The sequence below is a fragment of the Ambystoma mexicanum genome, chromosome 6q (assembly GCF_040938575.1).
Source record: "Ambystoma mexicanum isolate Mex_15411 chromosome 6q, UKY_AmexF1_1, whole genome shotgun sequence".
In the NCBI taxonomy this organism is placed as follows: Eukaryota; Metazoa; Chordata; class Amphibia; order Caudata; family Ambystomatidae; genus Ambystoma; species Ambystoma mexicanum.
The window spans coordinates 16,437,705-16,461,231 of NC_090937.1; the positions used below are offsets into that span (position 1 = coordinate 16,437,705).

Below are 23,527 nucleotides of genomic sequence, written 5' to 3' on the forward strand. Positions count from 1 at the left end.
CTGAAACCATTGGGAATGGCAATGCTGATTGCCAAAAGCAACCTAGAATTGTGGGGAATTCATTTTCTTAAATCCCAAAAATGGGTGCATTACCAGTACTCACCACTATCAGAAAGCCGACGTTTTAAAACAACACCAGACTTTTTTCTCTTTTTGTGTAAAACTGAATAAATTAACCCAAAGCAGGCCAAAGAAAGACTTACTGAGAGGTGGATACAATCTAAAGTTATATTCTGAAGTGACTTGAAGGTTTATAACAAGACTGGCTGAGCTGTGGATTTCAGCAATTTAAGTAAAATTGGACTGAAAGACACTAAAAACCTAAATGTTTAAAAGAAATGAGTGACCTACTTTGAGTGTCACATAGGTTGCATTTGTTGAAATGTCATAGTTTAAACTTAGAATCAGCATTTTAGCTGCATATGTAAAAATTGGTAGTTTTATTTGAATGCAGAAAACTGGGTAACTAAAAGTGACATTAGCTGGGGCCTGGCTTAAGGAACTGAATTCTGCCCACCAGCTACCCCCGACAGGAGTTGAGACTTGCACAACAGCTGTGTTCCCAGGCCTACCTGCCTTTTGTTGTTCCCACCAAAAGGGATATGACACTTCTCTGATTGGATTATCAAGGGACTGCTAGAGACTAAACATAGGACCCAGGCAGAGGGTTTATTGAAGTGGCCATAAATGGCTTCCTCTTGAACAATGGGCCTTCCAGGGCCCAGGCAGATGGTTTATTATGGGGGCCGTAAAAGTGGCTTCCTCCTGGAAGAAAAGGGGAGGAGCACTGCCTGTGAGAGCAAGCTGGCTTGGCAGAACTGGAAAAACCAGAAATTCAACCTTGTGCTGGGGGGAAACCACACCCCTTTGGAGCCAGAATATGGTTTTAGAAAAAGATGAACAACTCATAGTACGGACTTGTGATAATTATTTAAATGATACCATAATTCTTGTGATTTTTCTGGCCACATTTTAAGAGGTTTTTAGAACCGGTGGCATGATCTGGGGGCAAACTAGCAGTTAAGAGGGTATTACTTAAAATGTATGCATGTTAAAAGTCTGATACTTCATCAATTAATGCCTGCATGCCTTGCACACATTTGGGTAAATTTGAGTAAGAATCTGATATTGGTAACCTGACCAAAAAGTGAAATATGTTGCCATTTCTGAATGCAAGCTCCCAGGAAGAGCAGATTTGGACAGGGTATACCTCCTGTGATATGTGATGGGTGCATGTAATTTTAAACAAATGTGTACCTGTGCAAATATGTCTTTTGGGTCAAAATATAGATTGTGTGTAATTTGACAGGGGTGGGTTCTCTGTACCATAAACAGACCTCATCATGATGACACTTCATTTCATTCCCCCAATCAAGGGGAAGAGGAGGAAGTGGCCAATGACAAGTGGAGAGGGGTAGGGCCTAGGAAGCTAGCCTTTCCACCCATTTTCAAAACACATAAAAGCAGACAGTCAGGACAGATAGGGACATTCAATTCCATTTGCTGCGGAGCATGCTGCCGGACCATACCACATCCAGAGATCCAGACTTCAAATCCATCAATCTCCAGAGAAAGCTGTGCAGAAAGATCCAGAAGCAGTGCTGTACCCAGAGAGAGCAGAGCTGATCCAGACCACTGTTAGCAGAACCAGAGAGCTGACCCAGATCACTGTGAAGTGCCGAGACCAGACCAGAGTCCAGTCTAAAACCTGACCAGATCCGTGGCGAGGCCTAATTCAAAAATATATTGTGAGTACCTAGCAGAACTGTGCAGAACCAATCTCTTAGTTAAAATAATATAATTCAATCTATTTTAATCTAAGTAGAACTGCCTAAAAGCTGTCACCTTTCATTTCTAGTTGCTAGCTGTCACTTGTCACTTTGAACTTTAAAATTTCAAATCTGAAAAACGACCTTTACCATATCGCTCATATCTCCGTGACCGTTTGTCTTAGAGACTTGCAGTAACTTTCCTCTGAAAGCTGGGAACCGTGGCTTTTCAACGAACCTAGAACGGCATTCCTATTCCATACACTATTGTCGCAATCGCGAAAAACGCACTCGTGAATTTTGCCGCGATTTGCAAATTTCTCCACGTGTGAAAACCGCAGCTTCATTGCTTTCCTTGCTAAAAATTCGTTTGCCTCTTAAGAACCATCCCTGAATCATTGCTAGAGTGAGCCTGGACTAACATTAACTAGATACCACTCACCCTGAACCTCTAGAGGGATATAAAAGCATTTTAGCATATTTTTCACTTCATTGCCAGCACATATAAAAGCATTTTAGCACATTTTCCAATATAGTGCTATCACATATAAAAGCATTTTGGGGCCTGTGTTTCAAACTTCTGTAGTCTAAGCTTGCTGGGGTGAACTGAATTACATTTGATTGCATTTCTGAGAACTGTGTGCTTTCCTTCCATTTCCTTGCATTGCATAAAGGGGGGGGAGGGGATTGCCAGAGAAAAGTGATTACATTGTTTTGTTGAAATCATATTGAGTATTTTCTGTATTGCATTTTTCATTCAACATTACATCCATCTGAACTTATATAAAGTATTCTCTTCCACCTTATTCTTCTGTTCCTATTCACAAGTGTGCTAGTGCCAGACTATCCATTATTGATTACTGCTCAGATTAAGTGTGATATCCAAGTATTAATTTATCATAAAGTGTGATATCTATATATATATATATATATATATATATATATATATTGTTTAAATTCTCCAATAAACCTTTTAACTTGCAAAACAGAACTACTTCTTGGCTCAGTGGGGTCAGGGGGATTCCAAGAGAGGGGTGTTATATAGGGGTAGTCATCCAGAACGCATGAACTGGACATCAAGATATATTAATAAGGGTTTCCATTCAGTATCCCAGACTAGGCATTGACTTAGCTGTAGTGTTGAATTGAATCCTCTTACATTATGTTCCGCATTCATGTAACCATTTTCGTAAGTTATGCGCCCAAAAGCCTAAGGGTTGGGTGCGCAATACAAATGTAATATTACATAAATAAATACCGGGGTAACATATGCCCAACTTTGGAGTGCCTCACTGTAGGCTACTCCCCCCCCTTTCCCCATTTATGGGATTGGGTGTGAGTTTGTTCCTTGCAAACCTGATGACTACAGCTACCAGAAGTCCTTGCAGCAGAATCATCACTAAGTGTTAACACCTGCACTTGCTGTGAGCTGCAAGTTAAGACAGCCTCCCTGATGACGTGTATTGGCACAGAAACCGGTCGGAGGAGAACACCTGCAGCTGAGAAGGTTTACTGTGCAGGGAACTGGAGTGCGCCCCTCTCCTCTTTTTTATCACATTTGCAAGTTTTCTGAAGGGTGGAATCTTCAGAAATCTTATAGGGTGCTGCACCGGGGTAACATATGCCCAACTTTGGAGTGCCTCACTGTAGGCTACTCCCCCCCTTCCCCCATTTATGGGATTGGGTGTGAGTTTGTTCCTTGCAAACCTGATGACTACAGCTACCAGAAGTCCTTGCAGCAGAATCATCACTAAGTGTTAACACCTGCACTTGCTGTGAGCTGCAAGTTAAGACAGCCTCCCTGATGACGTGTATTGGCACAGAAACCGGTCGGAGGAGAACACCTGCAGCTGAGAAGGTTTACTGTGCAGGGAACTGGAGTGCGCCCCTCTCCTCTTTTTTTATCACATTTGCAAGTTTTCTGAAGGGTGGAATCTTCAGAAATCTTATAGGGTGCTGCACCGGGGTAACATATGCCCAACTTTGGAGTGCCTCACTGTAGGCTACTCCCCCCCTTTCCCCATTTATGGGATTGGGTGTGAGTTTGTTCCTTGCAAACCTGATGACTACAGCTACCAGAAGTCCTTGCAGGAGAATCATCACTAAGTGTTAACACCTGCACTTTGTGTGAGCTGCAAGTTAAGACAGCCTCCCTGATGACGTGTATTGGCACAGAAACCGGTCGGAGGAGAACACCTGCAGCTGAGAAGGTTTACTGTGCAGGGAACTGGAGTGCGCCCCTCTCCTCTTTTTTATCACATTTGCAAGTTTTCTGAAGGGTGGAATCTTCAGAAATCTTATAGGGTGCTGCACCGGGGTAACATATGCCCAACTTTGGAGTGCCTCACTGTAGGCTACTCCCCCCCTTTCCCCATTTATGGGATTGGGTGTGAGTTTGTTCCTTGCAAACCTGATGACTACAGCTACCAGAAGTCCTTGCAGCAGAATCATCACTAAGTGTTAACACCTGCACTTGCTGCAAGTTAAGACAGCCTCCCTGATGACGTGTATTGGCACAGAAACCGGTCGGAGGAGAACACCTGCAGCTGAGAAGGTTTACTGTGCAGGGAACTGGAGTGCGCTCCTCTCCTCTTTTTTATCATAAATAAATACCTACATAAATCTGGTGCACTTCAAGCTCCTTCCCTTTTAACATTATTACACCAACATAGCAGCAAAGTCCCGGTGGGTGAGCAATTTTGACTGTGCTGATGGCCTCCATTTTCAGAGCGACGTCCGCGGGTGAAGTGCATAACATCACCACATTGTGCACGGATTCAAGTTGTTTGAATGCCATGATACAGCATGGCAGCATCTTTGTGTGGAAAAAAGTTATATGCATCAGTATAGCCAGAACTTTATGTTCGATAGATGGCATCATAAAACTGTATTCAGATTCTTATTTACATCCCAAATTGATTAAGCCCTTATGTGGTGTCTGAAGACTGACCGCCACTGCAAAAAAAGGCTTTCATTTTTACACATCTTTGTTCTTCCAATAGGCCCCTTGTTTGAAGGCCAAGATCAGGAGCAATTACTTGGGTCTGTTGTTTAGCACCACTCTGCCCAAAAACAATACATATTTGCTTGCCTTAGCTTTGCCAAAACTGTGTCTATGTTTGTGAGTCCATTCAGTTATATTACAGAGTACAAGTCAGCCCTATGGTAAACACACACGAACATTTGAATGTAAAATATCTTATGTGGACAAAGGGATCGAAATTAAGATGGGAGCAAAAAGAATCTCGTAGGCATCCAGCATTAACCAGTGACCAGGAGCTACCACTGGGAAGCAAGGAGTTAGTACACAGAGTTCCGCAAATCTAACTTTCACAAAAGATTCAAACATCATTTTGTCCATTATTTGACCCCATATGCTTTAAATGGCATAAAGGTTTATTATTTATAGATTGTCCTGACTGCATATACTTAAATTCACAGAGGTGAGTTTTTTCAGCATCAGATGACTTTTGTAGCAAAAAAGCAGCTCCTGGAATCGGTTGATTTCAGCTATCCAGACCTTTCTAGGCTATAAGCAGAGCTAAATAGCTCCTAGCTCTCCTCGATTTCGAACCCTGTAGACTATTAAAGGATTGCTAAATGGCGACACTGAATAGCTTCATTTAGTCCCTGTATATCAGCCCTACAATCTGTATCAATTTCCATTCACACAGAAATAAGAGGCTTTCAATGTCACTTCCTTGGCTAGTAGTCCTTCTCGGGTTATCTGCTGTGTGACCTCTGAAATGGGAGCAGCAGGTTGCAGACCCAGGATTAGGACATGCCGAGTTTGCTCATGCTTAATGGTTATTAGGTCAATTCATCTGCTCAGAGATTGTTATGGGAAGTGTTGCTATCATCTTTGGTAGAGGATATCCTTCAAAATGTGTGTTCCGATAAATCAAGTTTAAATCATTCAGTGGCGCCAACTATAATAGCAGCAGACCTGTAAAGATATTATTCGCACCAAAAATAATGTTTTCTATTGGCCTGAGAAAAGAGTAATTTTACAGTGAAAATTAAAAAGAAAGAAGGAATACGGCCAAAAAAGCTGTGTGACATGGTATTCCAGATGGAGTACTACTAAATGAGTGCCCTTCAGTTACATGTTGGCCCTGCACTTCACAGTTAAAGACTGTTCCCTGAAGTCATAAGTGAAGCAGGACACTGTGTTGCAGGAGCCCCGCAGCTAGATTATTTGTTTTGGAAACAATAAGTAAAGTAGAAAGAATGAAATGAAATAGTTCCCATTGCAAAGCCAAATCGGAGACATTGTTTTGGGGCCAATTTAAACAGGTTTTTGCTTACAAACGCTGTAGCTGTTCTGCCAGGTGCATGGGAGTGTCTCTTTCAAACAAGCATTGGCAATGTCAACAGTTTGGGTTTTTGTGTAGACATGGGTATACTTATACACAAGCCAAACGTTTTGGCTTTGCCAATGCAGGTGTTTAGCAGCACTTCATTAAAGGACACGCGTGATACTTATAAGTCGAGTGGCTGAAGGCAGACCTGGTTAAGGCATTGTATTACACCAGTAGCGTGTGTACAGCTCCAATTAAGTAATTAACTCTCAGAAGATTTGTGCTTTGAAAAACACCAGCAGGCACTTACGAGTACAAAGATTGATGGTAGGCTTGATTAAAGGGAGCTCAAAGAGTTCCCATGAAGCCATGTTTTGGGCGGGGAGGGGCAGGAACTGGATGGAATGGCCTTGGGCAGGAGAATAATCAAACACCTATAAGCTGTGCGCCCTTCCTATCTGTACTCTAATGCAATAGTTTCGGCTTATAGGTATTGCAAACGACACCGAATAGCCCAAACAAATAACACAATTGATCTTAACTTGTCCCAAGTCTGGTTAAACAGTCCTCCCTGCCCCCACCCCATTCGTTGCATTCGGGTACTTGCTGTCCTGCATTTATAAAAAGAAAGTACAGCAAGTAGCAGAGCGCAAAGAAAACCCGAGGACTGGAACAGCCATCACACCCAGCATTGGACATAGCTGAGATGTCAGATTATCTTCTTCTGATAACCTTATTCCTATAGGTTAAGTATAATGAGAAAAGCACAGTGAGCTGTTAAAACAAATACATTTTTCAGAAAAGCGGTACGTCCATTTTTGAGCATTAAAGAACAGGTTTTGAGCACCCGCAGCCTCACAGATAAGTGGTTTACAAGCTGCTTTTAATTCCTAAAAACAGACAGTTACTCATAACAAAAAAAAAGGAGAAAAAAGGGAGTAACATTACTCCTAACAAGAAGTAGGAAAGAATTGGCACATAGAAGCCCGTTTAGACCAGTGGTACCACAGAGCAGTGCTACAAGAAGGAGCTCTGATATTATTACTGTCTGACCTGAAGAGAAACTGTAAGGTAAAAACGTATCATTCCATGCGCACAATGCAGGTGGAAAACGGTGCGAGTAGCTGGGGATCTAATAGCAGTGCTGGGCAAATTCCAAAGACTTGTACAAAAGCCAGACCTTTGGCTTTGCCCACACTTGTTTTTAACACGACTTCAGTGAAGGACACACACACATCGTGCTTATGAGTGGCTAAAGGCAGACCTGGCTAAGACATTTTTATTACACAAGTACGTGTTTACAACTCCATGTAAGTCATTAACTCTCAGGGGATTGCTTTGAAAACACATTGGTCGGCACTTTGAGTGCAAAGTTGATGGTAAGGCTTGAATAAAGCAAGCTCAAAGAGTTCCCATGAGGAAGTGTTTTGGCAAGGAGGGGCAGGAACAGGGTGGGAATGGCCATAGGGATTAGCATGGCCATGGGCAGTAATTGGTTGGGCAAATACCCAAACAACACTTACCAGCTTTGTGTCCCTTCTCATATGCCACTTCTCCACATCTGTATCATATTATATGGCATTTATAACGCGCCTAAACACAAGTGTTTCAAGGCGTACCGGGGCAAGGGAGGGGAACAAAGGGAAGACCAAGACAAGGATCTTACTAGGCCAGGTGACATTGAGATTGCGCAAGTGCAGGAGAGGTGGGGAATGGGAAAAGTGCAAGTTGGAGGGGAAGTGCAGTACATAGGATAAACAGTAAATACATAGAAACAATGAATAAGAACAATAAATAAGAAGTGTGGCCAGCTGGTGACGGGTGCAAGGGTAAGTGAACACATCAACTTTCGAGTGCTGGTAGGGGACTGTAGGCATACAGAAACAACCCCAAAGTGCAGGAGTTGCCAGGGGGGCAGTGCAGGTGTGCAACTGGCAGGGAGGGGACCTAGGCCCGAGAACAGAGGGCAGCCAGGTCACAGTGCAGTTTCAGTTTCAGCCAGACGTTCAGCAGGGTAGAGGAGGAGAGAAAGCAGAAGCAAAAAGGAAGAGAGGCAGGGAGGCTGTTCCAAAGGGAGGCCCCAGCCGAAGAAAGATCTACCACCAACTCTTTTCCTTGGAGAAGGGACAGACCCTGAGGGAGTTGGAGGCGGATGAGCGAAGAGCTCAAGAAGGAAGATATTTAGGAAGAGAGAGTTGAAGATATTCAGGCCCCAGAAGGCCTTGTGGACAATGCAGAGGGTTTTGACCTTAATCCTCGCAGCCACTGGGAGCCAGTGCAGAGATTTCAGTGCTGGAGAGATACGATCCCTGGGCTTGAGGCCAAGGACAAGTCTTGCAGTCCTGTTCTGGATGAGTTGCAGAGGGCGGAGAGTAGAGGCAGGCAGATTTAGAAAGAGGCTGTTACAGTAGTCAAGCCTAGAGAGAACCAGAACTCTGGAGACAGCGAGCTTCTGGGGGAAGGAGAGGAAAGGAAGAATACCTCTGAGGAGTTGCAGCTGGTAGTGTAACTGCTTAGAGACGTCAGAGATGTGAGGAGAGAAGGAGAGTGTGGAGTCGAAGATGACCCTGAGGTTTTTAGTTTCACAGGTGGGAGCAGGAAGAGGGCCAAGAGAGGCCGGCCAGAGAGAGACAGGAAAGGAGGGAGCGGGTGTGCCGATGAGGAGAATCTCAAGACCTACTGGCATTAAGGCAGAGATCGTTGGTGGCACACCACTCCTGGATAGCAAACAGACAGTCAGAGATGAGAGAAGGAGAAGAGGTGGCTGAAGGGAACCTGAAAATGAGCTGTCATCCGCATAGCACTGAAAGTTGGGGCAGAGAGCGGCAATGTGGTGGGCAAGAAGTGCCAGGTATTGCTTGAACAGCCAGGGAGAGAGGTTAGACCCCTGGGGAACACCACAGGTAGGGATAGAGATCGAGGAGAAGAAGGACTCAAGTTGGACCTGGGAGGGTCGATCAGAGAGGAAAGAAGTCAGCCAAAACAGGGCCTGATTGGCGATATCCAGGTTCTCAGGGAGACGGTTGAGCAGGATGGCATGGTTGACCGTGTCAAAGGCAGAAGAGAGATCCAGTAAAATGAGGACACAGGGGGTGTTGCAATCAAGGTTGGAGAGCAGGTCTTCATGGATGTTCAGGAGAGCAGTTTCCGTGCTTCTAGCAGCTCTGAAGCCAGACTGATGGTCACGGAGACAACCAACAGATTCAGTGTGAACATTAAGCTGGGAGATGGCCAGTTTTTCCAGGAGTTTGCCCAGGAAAGGAGTGATGGAGATTAGGCGATAGTTAGCTGGGCAGGACGGGTCGGCAGAGGGTTTCTTAAGAAGAGGGTGCACAAGGGAGTGCTTCGGGGGTTGGGGGAGAGGTGGAAGGGCTAGACTCCATTGGTGAAGGAGTGGTTGCAGAAGTCAGCCAGAGCAGGAGCCAGGGTGTCAATGTGGTCCTTTATATTTTTGGAGGAACAGGGGTGACCCTCTTTTGACGAAACTTTCATAGATAAGACTTGTCTAGAAACCTCATCTGGGGAGAACAGGGGAAAGGCAGAGAAGGAGGGAGGAGAGGTGGCCGAAGAAAGGCCAGAGAAAGAGCATGGAGTAGTGGGACAAGAAGAGAGGACATGATGTCATGAGCTTTGGAGATGAAATGAGAAGCCAGGACAGTGCAGAGGGCCTGGGAGGGGACTGGAGAGGTATAGACTGCAGCAGGATTGGCCAGTTCCTTGCAGATTTTGAAGAGTTCGGCCGAGTTGTTAGATGCGCAGAGAGCGGGCTTGGATGTGAGCTCTCTTCTTGGTGCTGACAGAGAGCCTGTAGTCTTAATACAATACGTTTCAGCTTATGGATGCCACCGTAGCAGCCCAAATGAAAAACAACTGAGTATATGTTAAAATCAGAGAGCACGATTATGAGATTTACCAGTTAGCAATGTTGCAAAGCTTCATACTGTGGATTACTTAGTCACACAACAACAGTTTGCATGTGAATTAACCGCAGAGTAAAAACAAACATTTTGAAGGTGTATCAGGTAATAAGTTCGCAGCAAAAATGTTGCGGGTAAAAAAAAAAATAAATAAAAAATGTTTTGACCCAGTAAAGGTGTTCCCCATTATACTATTTAAGGGGAGCGGGGGTGTCCCCTGCTCCCTTTAAATAGTATAATGGGTCCGGGTGTGTCCCCCGCATCCTTTACATGATTGTGGCGCAAAAAACCACTGCATTTTTGCTGCAATATTTTGTATTCACTGCCATTTTTGCTGCGATTTTAAGACATGGAACCTTTGAAGGCCAGTACAGCTACTAATGTTGAGAAATGACAGCCCACTCTGCCATCCAATTCCTTCATTTGCAGTGACATTCCCAAAAATACGCATAACCAAGGTTTATGTGCTGTGCCAGATTTAAAATGTTCTCGTGATTTTGGTTTTTTGACCCACATCATTTTTTTTCCACTATAAATGCAGCACTACAAATAGGGGATGCACAGTGTGATGTGGGCCTGCAGGAGTAGTTAATACTCGATCTGTGACTGCCTAGAAGATCTACAGAGGAGACGAAATTCCAACAAGCATTACTAACCTTTACTAAATGATCCCATGGCACGTATGCCACCTTCAAATGGTTCGTACAGTCTTGTTTTCTTTGATTTGTTCACCTGTACCTCATGCTGAGGACTGGATAATCTGCACAACCGTAACACCGGGCAACTTTTCTGAGCACAAATAAAATTATTAACAATCAGTTTACCCAAGATATCTAACTATGTCCGTCCATAACAAAGCCAATCGTTTTCATTTTAACATCAGCTCATACAAACTATTACTAAAATAAAGCCCAAACCCAACCTCACAATAACCAATCTTTAAACGGTCATATTGGGTCTAAAAATACACAAATCAACTGTGTTGAAATGGATAAAATATGCTTTAAGAGGGTAAATTTGAGATAATACACAAAAGTTGGGACGAACTGTCACCACTAAAGAGAGCTATGCAACTTCTACAGGGGATGCACTATTCACGTTTCCTTTTCGTGCATGTAACGCAGTATCCTGCTTGCCTGAATACATTGATTATTTCATTTTCGTATCGCTCAATTCAAAACGTTAAACGCATACATTTAGTTAAAGATGTGTGGGCAACTTTAACTTTCAATATTTATTTATTTATTAACATTTATAAAGCGTGCAGCAGCCCAGAGGTATCGTGGCGCTGTTAAAGGTGAAACAAATCTGGTTACAGGCATAACTGTTACAGAGACAAGCAAAAACAAGCTTAATTGCAAGACGGTCTGTTAGGCTATACATACTTAATTACAGTCAATACATAGGGGGTCTACATGGGGGGTCCAGAGTTCAACAGGCAACAGTGGGTGTGTCAGTTGAATAGTGTAGTTTTTAGGACTTTTCGTAAGGTAGTGAGGGAAGTTTCAGCACAGAGGGCGTTGGGTAGGTCGTTCCAGAGTTTAGGGGCTATGTGAGAAAAGCCTATACCCCCTGCTTTAGCCCTTTTGATGGGCGGGATGCGCTGTTGGTTGGCGTGGGGCGTTCTTCTCGGGCATGTGGAGGTGTCTCTGCTCATGGTTTCGGATAGGTATGAAGGGGCAGAAAGGCTAAGACATTTATGAGTTAGGGTAAGAGTCTTGAATGTAATTCTTTCTTTAACCGGGAGCCAGTGGGCATCTCGTCTGGCCTGTGTGATGTGATCTCTTTTGGGGATATTAAGTGCTGCTCTGAGCACGATATTCTGGACAATTTGGAGCCGATTTAGGTTTTTGGCTGAGGTGCCTGCAAGGAGAACGTTCCAGTAATCTAACTTGGCACCAATGGTAGCTCAGGCGATAGAGAGGCAGTTTTGGTTGGAGAGGAATTGTTTGATGGTGTTTATTAGTTTAGTGGTGTGGGCAGAGGCAGAGGCAATGGCACTGACCGGTTTGTTCATGGACAAGGTGGTCTAGATGGACCCCAAGGGTCTTGAATGAAGAGGAGACGGGGGTGGTGGTGGTGTAAATGATGAAACCATATTTTTGGTTGAGTTTGTGCAGTATTTCATGGGGACCTATGAGAATGATCTCGGATTTGTCTCCATTAAGGCAACCATTGGCTGCCATCCACGCTTGGATGGTGGAATAGATTTGGAGAAGGGCTGCTGAGTCATGGTCATACGAGCCAGTGAGGGGGAGGAGGACTTGGGTATCATCGACATAGTTGGTGTAGGCTATGCCGAGGGAATCCAGTTTGTCAAAGAAGGGTTTGGTAAACAGGTTGTAGAGGGTAGGTGCGGTGCACGATCCCTGGGGAACACGGCAGTGGATGGTGGTGGGAGCGGCGTTGGCCAAGCCTGAGAAGACTTTCATGGCTCTGCCTTGTAAGAAGTAAGTAATCCATGAAGAGAAGAAGAACAAGTCAAAGTGGGTATGGGTAGGACCCTGGAGTGTGCGCTATGGTCACTCAAATAAATGAAAAGGCCGGCTGCGGGATCAAGCAGTTTATGAGTCTTCTGCAACATAAACTTCAACCTCACGTTCTGCTAACTTAAGCTTTGATACGCTGTTCTTACCCTCAGGAAAGGGATTTCTTGTGATGATGCACTCTTTCTCTGCGTAGACATTTGCCGTGAACAAGACGCTTGTCGAAACACATGTCGGCTGAATACCCATCCTATTAAAGAATCAGCAATATAGCAATTTTGAATCTGCACTTTTATTGTTTGAATGCCCTAGTTCCTGCTAATATTAAGATGAGTGCGCAATCCAGTCATTCACCTTTTCTGTAATCCATGTGAAGAGGCCTGCTTAGAAAAGTGGGCTGCATTGGTGAGGTGGGAGGTAAGAATTTTGTGATCGACGAGGTGAAATGCGGCTGACAAGTCCAGTAGCAGTAAGAGGGCTGGTTTCCCTTTGTCCATTATTTTGGTTATTCGGTTTCTTAAGTCTAGGAGGGCAGTTTCAGTGCCATGGCCTTTACGGAATTCTGATTATCTTTTGCCTAAGATGGAGTTGGTTTCAAGGAAATGCTGGATCTGGTGGTGTGCCGCTTTATCTAGGAACTTTAGCAGGAATGGGACGGTGGTGATAGGGCGGTAGTTGTTGGGGGAAGAGGGGTCAAGGGAGTTTTTTTTTTTAAGAAGGGGGCGGACCGAGGCTTCTTTTAGACTTGACGGGACAGTACCGGAGGTAAATAATGCATTGATGAATGCGGTGCTGAGGGGGGTCAGCGCAGTATTTGATGATGTTAGGCAGACAAATGTCTCCTTTACACGTGGATGGTTTGAGGTGTTGGAGGAGAGCTCTGATTTCCAATTCTGAGACATCTCTGAAGGAGAAGAGAGGTGGGGGAGGCTTCAACAAGGGTGTGGTGGGGGTGTGGCAGGAGAGTCGGACTTAGGTAATGCGTTGCGTTGAGTTTGTATTTTATCTTGGAGAAGAGTGATTTTGTTTAGGAGCGCTGCCTGAATACTGGCGCACCACGTTTTGTCTTTGATGATTTCATCGGGGCTAGTGGGTGGAGTTGCAAGGTCTTTAAAGATGGAGAACAGCTCCTTGGAGTTGATTTGGTTTTGGAGACCCGGAGATTGATGGCATTGGATTTGGCGTGAAGGATTGCTTTTTTTATATTACGATGAGATTCTTTTGACTTCTTCATTGGTGTAGTCCCAGGGGCTGGACTGCCAGTTGGTTAGGGCAGTGCGTTTGTTTCAGCAGAGGATTAGTAGGTCATCTGTGAACCAGGAATTGGTTTTCAAGGTTTTTTTTCTTTTTTGGCTTCAATCGGAGCTATGGTGTTAATGGCTCTGGAGAGAGTAAGAGCATATGTATCAGCAAGGGCGTTGGGGTCATTGGTGAATGGGGGTTTCAGTTCCTTAACATCTAGGAGGGAGCGAAGGTTGTTGGCCATCTTTTTTTGGAGCCTCTAACCATACCTGGTGGGGCATAGGAAAGGGGTTTAGTGGTGGGTTTTGTGGGGATGGAGAATTTGATGCAATTGTGGTCTGTCCAGGGGTATGCCCGATTGGAGGTTATGGTGGAGGAGTGTTAGGAAAGATTTCGTAATTGTGGGTAATTTTCCTTCCATGTGGCAACCCCTAAACTTTTTGCTGTTGTTTTCACCATGATCTAGACTTTGCCAGAGAAGTGCAGCCTTCTGCCGCACTCCTCTGGGCTTTCGCTCCATTCTTACGGGGAAACCGACATGCCCTTAAGACAGTCAGTACCGGCAAACACTGTTTTCCGTAGTTTCTTTATCATGTTGCGGCTTCCGTGCAACATGACACAAGAGGGCACTGTAAGCTAAGTTACTGCTCTCTTGGGTCTCTAGTCTTCTACAGGCCCTTGATACTCTTTTTGGATTCTAACTGATCGGTGCAAGTGAATCACGGACGGGAATGGTGGCAGCGATCGTTTCTTGTGTTTTGAGCTCCTTTTGGCGTTTTAAGCGCGTTTCTCGCGCTTAGCCCAAAATGGTGGCCTGGCTCCCAAAATGGCCAGACCACGAGGCTCCTTTGTCCTATCCGCTGACCGTCTTGCTCCCTTCACCTTCCCCAGGTCGAGCCGACCCGGGGCCTTCCTTATTTGGGCATGTACTTTCCCGCAAAACACAGATGCTTTCGCGGGCTTCTACAGGCCTTGTGTGTGCCTCCAGGATGTGGGCTGGGATGTCTGGTCCCAATACACATCCTGGGTGACAGAGAGTCTAGGGTGGTGTGAATGCCTGGGACCACCGTGGTCCGCGATAGGTCCACGTATGGTGTGAGTGTTGATGAGCGGATCTCCCATTGGGTCCCCTCTGTTTTGGCGCGAAGGGAACCGTGGATAAGAGGGGGCTGGAAACGCCACTACCATGTCGATCTCCTGAGTTCTCACGAACAAAGGAATACAGGAGCCAAGTATCCTGCAACCACGAGGCTGAACCGAGGAATCGCTGGTGACCCGCTGAAGGACTGCTCCTCTGCACTGCTGTCGCCTTGTGAAACCCTTTCTACCTCTGATCGAACCAGAAGGCCTGTACTGGTACTTCGACCCTTGGAATAGCGGCAACAGCTATTCTGGGCATCTTCACCATCTCCTGCACGTAAGCCTTCGGAAGTGTCTCTGGGCCATCCAGCAGACTGACCAGCCTACCCAGGAGTCTTGCTCTGTAACCGCCGCCAGGTTGTGTTGTATTTCTAGTCCTTGTCACTCACACGATTCGTACACTTGGCGTTCCCAGGTCTGAAGTGAGTAGTGTACATTTGGCTGAGATACACACGGCCGCTCCGTTGCCCTGCTGTGGTAACAAACTGTGCGGGTTCACTTAGTTTGGGACATCTTTAACTCAACTCCGCTGCTGCAGAATCTACACGACGACGAGACGTCCCCTGCTCCCCTGAACCTGCCAGCACTGAAACTGACGCGGAGAAGCCTGGGTCTGCTTGCATCGGGGACCGGTGAGTAGCATAGCTAGGAACTGGTCGCCCTCCTGCAGGAGCCTATATCTTTTCCCCGCTGTGTCAAAACAGCACGCCTTTCCGTACTCGCGCTCTGCTTCTGCCCACAGTGGAGGCTGCGCTTGAGTCGCGGAACTCTGTTCTTCTTCATTTGTGCACCAAACTGAACTGCCTGATTCTCTCGAAGAGACTCCCGTTTTTGCCCGTTGGCACCAGCGTGTGCAGGTACTTTTGAGCACAAGGCTCCACTCTTCGTAGGGCTTGGACTTCCTTTTAGTTAGGTGCCTCTGAAGGCGGACTGGGTCTCATCATTATTTCGCACTGCCCGTTTTCCTTCCCTTCTAGGTGGACTACACATTTCGTGCATCTAACGCTTTAGACTCGTTTGTATTTGTATATATATTGTATTGGTTTGGTATGTGTTGGTTTACTAGAGTTTTATTGTGATTTCTCGCTACGGTCATTGTTGCAAAGGCTTTGGAACAAATGTGTATATATTTTTAATATAACACCTGTTTGGAGTAGTTTGTAAGTGTCCTTGCTTTGTGTGCTCATTGCGGGCTTTCAGTCACCCTCACCCCTCTTGAGACCTAGTCTTACCCTGTTCCAAGTAATTAGGTTGGCCTTCTGAACCTCTGCGCCGCCAGGACAGAGTTCAGAAATCCGTTTTAACAAATTGGTGTACAGCGGTGGGATACGACTGAAGGTATCCAGTGTTGCGCACAAACTAAGGCATTTCAAGTTATTCCTACCAGGACACGTAGTGAATTGTTGTAGTATAACTTTAAAAAGGCCATAGTCCTATCTAACAGTATGGAAACAAATACATTGTTAACTTTAAATGCTTCCAAATCAGAAACATTGAAAAAGATGTGTGCGGAGAGAGGTATTTCCTCTCAAGGCACTAAATTGGATATGATCCAAAGAATCATGGCGTGGCAAGAAGCGCAGCTTGACGCTATAACTTCTGAGGACAGTGCGGAAGGAGGTGGGGCTGCTCTCACTGGTAGAACCGACGGTTCTGCCGCTGCACTGATCCACCTCGACCACGAGGACAGGGAGGATGAGATGTCTAATGTTTCCTCTGCCAGTGCTGATGGGGAGGCTATGCTTGAATTCAAGAAGCAAGAGCTGCGGTTTAGGCAGAAGGAGCTTGAATTCAGCATAGCCAAACTAAAAATCGAACAGGCAGAAAAACAGAAAGACAGGGATCACCAGTTGGAACTGGCCAAGCTTCAGGTTGCAAATGGGTCCAAGGGTCCTGGACATGGGTCTGGGGCCTCCTCTCATCCACAGTTTCCGAAAGATCTGCTCAGTGTGTATGAGGAAAGGAATGACATTATGGACTGGCTGAATACGTTTGAGTATGCATGTGAGGTTCAAGAAGTTGACAATGCTGATAAGATTGCCTGGTTACTCAGCAGACTGCCCCATTCTGGCTGTAGTGCCATTATGGAAATGTCGAAGGCTGAGCGAGCTGATTTCGCAATGTTAAAGCAAACTCTCATTTTAAAGTTTGGAAAGACTCCGGCCCAATATTTAAAACGATTCCGAGAGTACAAGAAAAAAGAAGGTGGTACTTGGGTATCTTATGTAACCGAATCCTTAAAAAACTTGACTGGCTGGGTCGAAGGTTATAAGGTTTCTAACTTTGAAGGCATGATAAATCTTGTCATGCTGGAACACATTTTTGCATCTTCTTCCCCGGAGCTTAAGCAGCATTTGGCCGATTCAAAGGAGATAGATCCTAAGAAGCTGGCCATTGCAGCAGACTTATGGGTGTCACATCGAGTGTCCCATAAGGACAAAACTCATCCTGGTAAGCAGGAGGAAGGGGAAAAAGTCCAAAGATAAGGAGGGTGGAGAATCTGATAAATCTTCTCAAAAGGGCCACAAAAAGAAAAATAAGGGTAAGACACAAGAGAACTCACAGGGTAGTGGAGGTCAGCCTCCGAAACAGAACTCTGGTTACAATAAGCCTCCCTATGTAAAGAGACCCAATGGATCTTGTTTTGCTTGTGGAGCAACTGACCACGTGAAGGGGGATCCCCGGTGTAAGGTTAAACCTTTGGGGGTCCACTCCGCTAATCTGGCCTTCTCCTCCTACGAGGAAGAAGAGATTACAGGAGCATCCTTCTCCTCAGACTCATTTCCCAGCGGGATAGAAGCTGAGGTAGTTTTAGTTTCCCTGGGTTCCTGGGAGCCTAAAGTCGCAGAGGCTTATGCTAGGATTCCAGATAATACCAAGCACTACTTTAAAGACAGTGTGCTGATCAATGGAGTAGATACTCCAGCTCTTAGGGATAGTGGGTGCAGTCGAACTGTAGTGGATTCTACCTTGGTAGACTCAGAGGAAGTTGCCAGAGCTACTCTGATGCCCACTAAGTTGGCTGACGGCCCACTCCGTATGTTCCCAGTAATACCTGTAAATCTTACTTTAAATGGTACAGCAGTCAGGATTCCAGTGAGCATTCAGAGAAACGTCCCAGGAAAGGTCTTGTTAGGTAATGATCTCAGAGCTTTAGGGCTCGTAGGAGACACTGCCGACAGACCCTACACACGGTCGCAAGCACGGGCAGCATTGGCCAAGACCAATACGCCGCCCCAGCCGAAGATGAAACCCAAGGCGAAAGGAGTAAACAATTCAAGTCGAGGGAAAGAGAATATTCCCCCGAGCTCGCCTACCACTGCGGTGGAGGAAGTTGGTCAATCGCCCGGGCCTGACGAGGAGGTGGCGATGCCTGAAGTATTTGACCCCAACGACCATCCTGAACTAAAAGACTTGTTAGTAGAAGGTGGTCCTGATAGGGACGAATTCAGTAAAGGCCAACGTGAGTGCCCATCTCTGGAAGGCCTAAGGAGACAGGCCTGCTCCCAGCTTGAGGGTGAACCTCCTGGGACGCATTGGATTTATTGGGAAGGTGGACTCCTGTATAGTGAGCCCACAGAGTCTACAGAAGGAGACCATAGGAGGATGGTGGTTCCCCTTGCTGTAAGACCCTTCCTCCTGCAGTTGGCGCATGAAGTGCCCCTTGCTGGTCACCTTGGTATTAAGAGGACCAAGCAAAGGTTATCCATGCACTTCTACTGGGCCAATATGGGGGTGCAAGTAGAAAGTCACTGCAGGAGTTGTGCCTCCTGCCAGTTATCTGGTAAGGTTGGCTCGACAATCCAAGCTCCATTGGTACCACTCCCAGTTGTGGGAATACCATTCGAAAGGGTAGGGATCGACATCCTTGGTCCCCTTGACCCGCAAACATCCTCGGGCAATAGGTTTATCCTGGTGCTGGTCGACCATGCAACCAGATATCCTGAGGCCATCCCATTGAAAACTGTAACTGCCAAGTCAGTTGCAAAAGCGTTACTTGGCATATTTACTAGGGTTGGCTTCCCTAAAGAAGTTGTGTCGGATCGTGGCAGCAACTTTATGTCGAAGTATATGCAGGCTATGTGGAAAGAATGTGGGGTCACCTACAAGTTCTCCTCTGCATACCACCCCCAGACCAATGGATGGTGGAACGTTTCAACAGAACGTTAAAGAGCATGATTGGGGCTCTGGAAGAACCTCAGAGAAGAAAATGGGATCTTCTTTTACCATGCTTACTGTTTGCCTACCGAGAGGTACCACAGGAGGGTGTTGGCTTCAGCCCCTTCGAACTTCTGTGCGGTCATCCTGTACGGGGACCCTTAGCCATAGTCAAAGAGGGATGGGAGATGCCCACTCCCCCTGTTACTACCAACGTAGTAGATTATGTGCTGGGGCTCAGAAAACGGATGGTTTTTCTAATGGGCTTGGCTAGTGATAAATTGAAGGCAGGACAAGCGCTGGTGAAACATTGGTACAACCAGAAAGCTTCCCTCATCAACTTTACACCTGGTCAGCAAGTCCTGATCATGAATCCTATAAGGCCTCGAGCCTTACAGGACAAATGGTCAGGCCCTTACACAGTGGTGGAGCCCCTGGGTGAGGTTAACTATTTAGTGGACCTTGGAAGGCCTAGACAGGCTCCAAAAGTGTTTCACGTAAATAGGCTGAAGGCTTTCGTCCCAAGAGTCGAAATCGCAGCACTGCTACTGGCTTCAGACGTTGAGGAAGAGGAGTCTGAACCTCTCCCCAACCTGTTCCAAAGCGGTCCTTCAGATAGCTCCTTTGAGGGTGTCCGAGTGGCCCCTCACCTGACTTCTGATCAGCAGGCTGAGGTGAAAAGTTTGCTTAGGCAGTTTTCCCCCCTGTTTTCACAGTCGCCTGGTTTGACACCTTGGTGCAAACATAACATAGACACAGGAGACAGTGTACCTACCAAAAGTAGGGGATACAGGATGTCAGACAAAGTACGGTCTTATATTAAGACCGAGGTCAACAAGATGTTAGACCTTGGGGTGATTGAACCCTCTAGTAGTCCTTGGTCCAGCCCTGTGGTTTTGGTTCCAAAGGCAGGCACTTCTGAATTGAGGTTCTGCGTGGATTACAGGGCTCTGAATGCTGTCACCAAGACAGATGCACACCCCTTGCCTCGAACAGATGAGCTGGTGGATACTTTGGGTGCCTCCAAGTACCTCAGCACGTTTGACCTCACTGATGGCTATTGGCAAATAGGTTTAGCAGAACATGCCAAGGAGAAGACAGCGTTTTCTACTCCAGACGGCCTTTACCAATTCAGGGTAATGCTGTTCGGGTTGAAGAATGCACCTGCCACTTTCCAGAGGCTTGTGAATGATGTGTTGAATGGGTTGGACGAATTCTGTCTTGCATATCTGGACGATATAGCAGTTTTCAGTGCCACCTGGGAAGACCATGTGAAACACCTCGGGATTGTGCTCCAGGCTCTTCAGAAAGCACACTTGACCATAAAAGCTAGTAAATGCCAGATTGGACAAGGCTCCGTGGTTTACCTTGGACATGAAGTAGGTGGAGGGAGGATACAGCCTCTTCCCAGTAAAGTACAAGCAGTACAAGACTGGCCTACCCCCACTACACAGACCCAAGTGAGAGCCTTCTTAGGACTCACGGGGTATTACCGCAACTTCGTGGCAGACTATGGCACCATAGCTGCCCCTCTGGCGGCCCTCACCACTCCGAAGAAACCCAAGAAGGTAACTTGGACCGACGAGTGTGAGAAGGCCTTCAACGGCTTAAAAGACTCCTTGTGCCAGGCCCCAGTCCTCAGGGCCCCTGATTATCAAAGACCTTTTATTGTGCAGACGGACGCCTCTGACACTGGGATAGGAGCTGTACTATCGCAAGTAGATGAGAAGGGTAAGGAACACCCTATTGGTTTTATTAGTCGCCAGCTTAAGGACAGAGAGCTCAGATGATCCACAGTGGAGAAAGAATGTTTCTCTGTTGTGTGGGCCCTATGGAAGCTGAGGCCCTACCTCTATGGGACCCACTTCACTGTGCAAACTGACCATAAGCCCTTAAAGTGGCTAATGAACATGAAGGGAGAGAATCCAAAGTTGCTTAGGTGGTCCATAAGTCTACAAGGCTTCGACTTCTCTATTGAGCATAGGCCAGGTGTCCAACATAGCAATGCTGATGGGTTGTCCAGAATGTTTAACCGACCTGAACAAGAGACTCATCCAGGGGTGGATTAGTTCCCCCTGTCCGTAGTCTGGGAGGGGCGAGTGTTAGGAATGATTTCGTAATTGTGGGTAATTTTCCTTCCATGTGGCAACCCCTAAACTTTTTGCTGTTGTTTTCACCATGATCTAGACTTTGCCAGAGAAGTGCAGCCTTCTGCCGCACTCCTCTGGGCTTTCGCTCCATTCTTACAGGGAAACCGACATGCCCTTAAGACAGTCAGTACCGGGAAACACTGTTTTCCGTAGTTTCTTTATCATGTTGCGGCTTCCGTGCAACATGACACAAGAGGGCACTGTAAGCTAAGTTACTGCTCTCTTGGGTCTCTAGTCTTCTGCAGGCCCTAGATACTCTTTTTGGATTGTAACTGATCGTTGCAAGTGAATCACGGACGGGAATGGTGGCAGCAATCGTTTCTTGTGTTTTGAGCTCCTTTTGGCGTTTTAAGCTCGTTTCTCGCGCTTAGCCCAAAATGGTGGCCTGGCTCCCAAAATGGCCAGACCACGAGGCTCCTTTGTCCTATCCGCTGACCGTCTTGCTCCCTTCACCTTCCCCAGGTCGAGCCGACCCGGGGCCTTCCTTATTTGGGCATGTACTTTCCCGCAAAACACAGATGCTTTCGCGGGCTTCAACAGGCCTTGTGTGTGCCTCCAGGATGTGGGCTGGGATGTCTGGTCCCAATACACAGAGAGTCTAGGGTGGTGTGAATGCCTGGGACCACCGTGGTCCGTGATAGGTCCACGTATGGTGTGAGTGTTGATGAGCGGATCTCCCATTGGGTCCCCTCCGTTTTGGCGCGAAGGGAACCGTGGATAAGAGGGGGCTGGAAACGCCACTACCACGTCGATCTCCTGAATTCTCACGAACAAAGGATGAAGGACTGCTCCTCTGCACTGCTGTCGCCTTGTGAAACCCTTTCTACCTCTGATCGAACCAGAAGGCCTGTACTGGTACTTCGACCCTTGGAATAGCGGGAACAGCTATTCTCGGCATCTTCACCATCTCCTGCACGTAAGCCTTCGAAAGTGTCTCTGGGCCATCCAGCAGACTGACCAGCCTACCCAGGAGTCTTGCTCTGTAACCGCCGCCAGGTTGTGTTGTATTTCTAGTCCTTGTCACTCTCACACGATTCGTACACTTGGCGTTCCCAGGTCTGAAGTGAGTAGTGTACATTTGGCTGAGATACACACGGCCGCTCCGTTGCCCTGCTGTGGTAACAAACTGTGCGGGTTCACTTTGTTTGGGACATCTTTAACTCAACTCTGCTGCTGCAGAATCTACACGACGACGAGGCGTCCCCTGCTCCCCTGAACCTGCCAGCACTGAAACTGACGCGGAGAAGCCTGGGTCTGCTTGCATTGGGGACCGGTGAGTAGCATAGCTAGGAACTGGTCGCCCTCCTGCAGGAGCCCATAGCTTTTCCCCGCTGTGTCAAAACAGCACGCATTTCCGTACTCGCGCTCTGCTTCTGCCCACAGTGGAGGCTGCGCTTGAGTCGCGGAACTCTGTTCTTCATTTGTGCACCAAACTGAACTGCCTGATTCCCTCGAAGAGACTCCCCTTTTTGCCCGTTGGCAACAGCGTGTGCAGGTACTTTTGAGCACAAGGCTCCACTCTTCGTAGGGCTTGGACTTCCTTTTAGTTAGGTGCCTCTGAAGGCGGACTGGGTCTCATCATTATTTTGCACTGCCCGTTTTCCTTCCCTTCTAGGTGAACTACACATTTCGTGCATCTAACGCTTTAGACTCGTTTGTATTTGTATATATATTGTATTGGTTTGCTATGTGTTGGTTTACTAGAGTTTTATTGTGATTTCTCGCTACGGTCATTGTTGCAAAGGCTTTGGAACAAATGTGTATATATTTTTAATATAACACCTGTTTGGAGTAGTTTGTAAGTGTCCTTGCTTTGTGTGCTCATTGCGGGCTTTCAGTCACCCTCACCCCTCTTGAGACCTAGTCTTGACCGCTGCGATTGCTACCCTGATTGGTCTGGCTTCCAAATCAGAAACATTGAAAAAGATGTGTGCGGAGAGAGGCGTTTCCTCTCAAGGCACTAAATTGGATATGATCCAAAGAATCATGGCGTGGCAAGAAGCGCAGCTTGACGCTATAACTTCTGAGGACAGTGCGGAAGGAGGTGGGGCTGCTCTCACTGGTAGAACCGACGGTTTGTAAGTGTCCTTGCTTTGTGTGCTCATTGCGGGCTTTCAGTCACCCTCACTCCTCTTGAGACCTAGTCTTGACCGCCGCGATCGCTACCCTGATTGGTCTGGCTTGTCCAGAGGTTACCCTGTTCCAAGTAATTAGGTTGGCCTTCTGAACCTCTGCGCCGCCAGGACAGAGTTCAGAAATCCGTCTTAACAAGGAGCAGTTGTGGTCTGCTACCCAGGCAAGGGTGCAGCCCTTAGAGTGCGTAGAGTGGCTGACTTTTTTTATGAACCCAAGGTCTTCCAGTTC

The 23,527-nt window shown here is 46.7% G+C and overlaps 1 protein-coding gene across 7 annotated transcripts in view; it reads right to left on the minus strand.

The window, feature by feature from the left end:
* SLC25A51 (solute carrier family 25 member 51) overlaps window positions 1–23,527 on the minus strand; it is a 196,154-nt gene that overhangs the window by 133,318 nt on the left and 39,309 nt on the right. Inside the window, exon 3 of one of the 7 annotated variants that reach the window (XM_069630378.1) lies at window positions 10,644–10,776. The exons of the other annotated variants lie outside the window; for them this stretch is intronic. The gene's annotated coding sequence lies outside the window, so the exon portion shown is untranslated. The remainder of the gene's footprint in view (window positions 1–10,643; window positions 10,777–23,527) is intronic. 7 annotated transcript variants of the gene reach the window in all.